The following is a 4,631-nucleotide window of genomic DNA, read 5'->3' on the forward strand; positions in this document are numbered from 1 at the left end:
TTCCAGGTAGGCCATGCGCGTGGCTCTCCGCAGCTCTCGTTGCACGGCCTTGGGTTCTAACCCTTTGGCCGCTAAGACCATGCACTGGGGCTCTAACGGGAATGTGTAGACTGTCTGGGACCCAGTGGCTTAGGTGGTGGGGTTATGGCCATTCAGACTAGGAGTGGCGTGCTCCGGGCCTGGGCTGTGGCTGTGAACCAGATTCTTATTCCACGGCCCTGCAGGGGCCAGGCTCGAGAAAAACGAGGCCGAATCATCGGGGTGTGGTGACTCGGGTCAGTCGGGACAGGAATTCGTCTTAACTGTGTCTCTGCCCCGCTATCTTGGGTCCTCTCGGAAGGACAGACTCGTCTGATGCCTTTCGAATTCCTTTCAATGTGGCATTTTCACCCGTAACTTAAACCCTACACTTGAAATACTGTCGGTTTGGGACGTCAGGGCAGTGGGAAAGGTTTAAAGTGAGGCGTCGGTTTTAATCTCTGGTGAGGCCTAGTTGTGTATGTGAAAGCCTGGACTCGACGTCGGAAAACGGAATAGGTGCCCACTGTGTGGACCTGGATAATGGGCCCAGACCTCTCGTCGTTGGTGCATGAAATGATTCCCAGTTTTAATTTTGGCCCCGATCTCAATTGGAGAACGGAAAAATACTAGGTTTGCCACACGCAAATACTGTTTTGTGAGTGCTAGCGCAGCTTGTGTTGAATGAATGGATTCCCGAATAGCTTTGAGTCTGATTTAGAAGTTCAGGGGGAAAGTTATTGAGTAACCACTTAATCGTTGTTTCTCTTCTTTTTTGTCGAGTTTGTAGATCGTAGCCACCAGCTACCAGAGTTAAGCAAACTGCAGGTTGTACCCCATAATGGGTCCTACGTTTGGAAATAATCGAATCTAAAGTATCATCGCTTTGCATTGATACTTAAGTACCTTAACTCGATTGAGTTTTACGGGATGTGAAATGAATTTCTTACTCGGGAAGATGGGTCTGGTACAGGAGCTGAGGCCCTGGGGTCAGAAATGACTCCCATTACTGATTCTGCCACTTTCTGACATGAAGTGAGTTGGACCTGCAGAGTATCTCTCCTTGTTCATGAACTTTACACAGTGTATTTGAACTTAATAGAGAATGTGAAGATTGAAATGTTCCTGGCACTTAATAGACCTTAGCTGCCTTTTAAAAGGAAAGGGTGCATTCCTTATGAGAATGGTTTGGCTTTATTGGAGTAGATGGAACATTCTTGTCTCCTCGCCATACTTGTTACATGGAAAGGGTACTTTGGAGTCAGTTTCCTTTAAGGTTAAGGACTGTTAATACATTGATAGTAATTTATGTTACAACACTGTCAGCAGGTTAAGCCTGACTTTAGTATATTGCCTTGTGGTAGGAGTAATTGCCAGCAATGGTAGTTCTGTCCTTGGATGATCCGAAGCAATTGGAACCATTATTTTGACCTTTTGAGAAACCAAGTGAAAGGTTCCATTCTAAATGCCTGTAGGTGAATTCTTAGGCAATGATAAGTTACCATTTACTAGTAGGCACTTTGTGTGAGCATGAGCTGGGAATTGCTGAGTGCTTTGTACACATGACCTCAGTTCATTATAAAAGTATGAATCCCATTTTACAGGTGATGATCAGGAATAAATGTAGGTCTCCCAGCAAGTAAGTGGCAGAACCTATGTCAAAATTAGGTCAGTGGTTATAAAACTTGGTTTTTCCCCCCTCTACACTATACATTACCTAATAAAGAATTGTGTAAACAATTAGAAATATGAAGAGTTGGAGATTTTGACAGTTAATAGATTCTGTATAAGGTATACTGTCATTAACTTTGTAAGAAAGGGAGTTTGTTTAACCCACCACGTCAAAATGCAGTGCTGAGTTTTGTAAGGCTTTCCAACAATGAGTTCCAACGCCAACAATAAAACCCAGTGCCCGTGGCATTCTAGCCTAGGTTCTACAGATAGTGTGGTAGAGGTCCTGTTGTGTTTTTATATTCTAATAGGGAAAGTACTGTTTTGCGTTCTAAACTCCACTTCTGCTACTGAGGAGTTTTAATGTTATAGAACTTAGGCAGTTTTGGCAAAGATTTTGCTGAAATGATGGTTTTCTACCCTTCATAAGAAATACTGGTTGGTGAGCCAGCTTTATGGATTGTTTCCTTATTCTGACATTGCTGCTGGAATGCATCCATTTGAAATTACGGTATTTTTGGTTAAAGAGGTAAATAATCAATTTTGTGGTTGTATTTGATTGTTACACTTTCTGGTTTCAGTAATTCGTCAAAATGACCAACACAAAGGGAAAGAGGAGAGGCACCCGCTATATGTTCTCTAGGCCTTTTAGAAAACATGGTGAGTAGATTTACCCTCTGAGAGAAATCATGGCATATATTTGTGTTTTATTAATAATATTTGTATTGCATTTCATATACTGTGTTCTTAATGATATAAATTAACTAGTACCTATTTTATAATAAGCATGTATTTTATATAGTACTTAAATTGTCAACTAGCAAGATTTTAAAATGTACATAACTGTCAAAGATGGTGTGTGTTGAAAACTAGTAAGGTTGTATATTTTGATTCTTGACTTCTTAATCTTGATACTACTTGTTTGGTTTTTATTTTTTTAGGAGTTGTTCCTTTGGCCACATACATGCGAATCTACAAGAAAGGTGATATTGTAGACATCAAGGTAAATTATAAAACGGGAAGGGAAGTAGCAAGTTAGAAAAGTTAGACTTAATTTAATATTGGAGCTAATATACTAGTGTATATGTCACCTGTTGGCTCCTTTTTATCCACCTAAATGGGAAAAATCCGTTCCCTGACTAAGCTCATGTAAGAGTATTGAATTTAATTTTACTAATTTAAGTTTACTTTCAAAACCAGTTTTAACAGCCAATGGAAAAATTAGGGGAAATAATCATGAGTTTGTTGAGATGAAAAGGAATACTTTAGTGCAAAATTTAATTATTAATAGAGATAACTAATTTAAAAACAGCAAAAGCTATGTTCTCCTGTGACCAATATTTAAATGTGTCCTGGCACTCTAAAGCTTAATGATGATTGTCTTTTTGATTGCATAAAGCAATGTGAAAAATGCATTTCACCGGCTCTGAAAGCTTTTGAGTTGCCATTTAAAAGAGAAAAATCTTAGAGTGTCTTGGATACTTGAATAAAAGTCAGGGTTTAAAAGAAAGGGAAATTGCTGGCATAACATTGATCTCCTTTAAACAGGGAATGGGCACTGTTCAAAAAGGAATGCCCCACAAATGTTACCATGGCAAAACGGGAAGGGTCTACAATGTTACTCAGCATGCAGTTGGCATTGTTGTAAACAAACAAGTCAAGTAAGTAATGTCATTGTTCTTTGTGGCTACTTAGCATTCCCTCATACCCCCTTTTCACTTTGCCAATTGGACTTATGTCTTTATTGGTCATTCAAGTGGGGCAAAGGAAATATCCTTTTAAAACTCAAGCAAACTGGGTGTTTGTCTTGTATCCTGTCAGAGGAAACAAATTGAAATAGGCTTACTGGAGAAAGTCTTAACGGGGTTTGGTATTAGTCCTAGTTTTCAGAGTATAAAAAGTTTAATACGTTGTAAATTTTATTAGTGATCTGGTTTTGGTTAAATTTTCTAGTATTTCAGTGTCTGACGCCTTAACCTATCTGGATAAAATATTCATGGTTTATTTAATAAACGAAAATACCAAAAGAGTTTTGAATTTTGGTTATATTTTGTACAAAGCATTTATAAGAAATTCTGCTTTCACTAGGGGCAAGATTCTTGCCAAGAGAATTAATGTTCGTATTGAGCATATTAAGCACTCTAAGAGCCGAGATAGCTTCCTGAAACGGGTGAAGGAAAATGATCAGAAAAAGAAGGAAGCCAAAGAGAAAGGTACCTGGGTTCAACTGAAACGCCAGGTAAGTACTTGACAAAGGGTTTCCTGGTTGGTCTCGGGAATTTTAAAACTTGCTCAGTGATAAGTTTCTTTTATATGAAAGTTAGTGATGTGAAGGAATTGAATACAAACGTTAATTTCATTTGGTTCTGACAGCACTTTGTAACTGAGTTACAGTACTTTACATAATTATTCCCTTGTCTTTTTAATAGCCTGCCCCACCCAGAGAAGCACACTTTGTGAGAACCAATGGAAAGGAGCCTGAGCTGCTGGAACCCATTCCCTATGAATTCATGGCATAAGTGTAAAAAAATAAAAGACCTCTGTAAAAATATTTCTCTTAATTGAGGAGTGTGGCGGCCCCTCCCCCAAAGAAATATTTAAAGAAAACTTTTGTGTCGTAATTCATTGGGTGATGTCTTTCCTATTCTAATGTAGTGTTCTTGCTGAAAGATGTGAAGTGGTTTATCGTGTGACAAAATATACTCCGTTGGTTAGGAAACTGCATGTGTTGCATTACAGTGAGCTGAGGGAAAGTTGATTACTCATAATTGCATGATAAATAGCTTATTTTAAGGATCAGGAACTTGCCTTTGAAGCCTGTTACTTAAAAATAGATTGTTCAAAGCACCCTGTTCTTTGTGAGTTACATACTAGTTGTCAGTTGCTTCCACCTTTCATGGAACAGGACTCAGAAAATTACAGTGTTTGTAATTTGGAACTAG

The 4,631-nt window shown here is 38.7% G+C and overlaps 2 non-coding genes across 2 annotated transcripts; both read left to right on the top strand.

Annotated features, from left to right (window-relative positions):
• Nucleotides 1–3,053: 3,053 nt before the first annotated feature.
• Nucleotides 3,054–3,124, top strand: LOC117021858 (small nucleolar RNA SNORD102). Its single transcript, XR_004422943.1, has one exon. It is a non-coding gene; the product is annotated as a small nucleolar RNA SNORD102 (small nucleolar RNA).
• Nucleotides 3,125–3,394: 270 nt separating this feature from the next.
• Nucleotides 3,395–3,521, top strand: LOC117021864 (small nucleolar RNA SNORA27). Its single transcript, XR_004422949.1, has one exon. It is a non-coding gene; the product is annotated as a small nucleolar RNA SNORA27 (small nucleolar RNA).
• Nucleotides 3,522–4,631: the final 1,110 nt, after the last annotated feature.

This window comes from Rhinolophus ferrumequinum, chromosome 4 (genome assembly GCF_004115265.2).
Source record: "Rhinolophus ferrumequinum isolate MPI-CBG mRhiFer1 chromosome 4, mRhiFer1_v1.p, whole genome shotgun sequence".
NCBI classification, from domain to species: Eukaryota; Metazoa; Chordata; class Mammalia; order Chiroptera; family Rhinolophidae; genus Rhinolophus; species Rhinolophus ferrumequinum.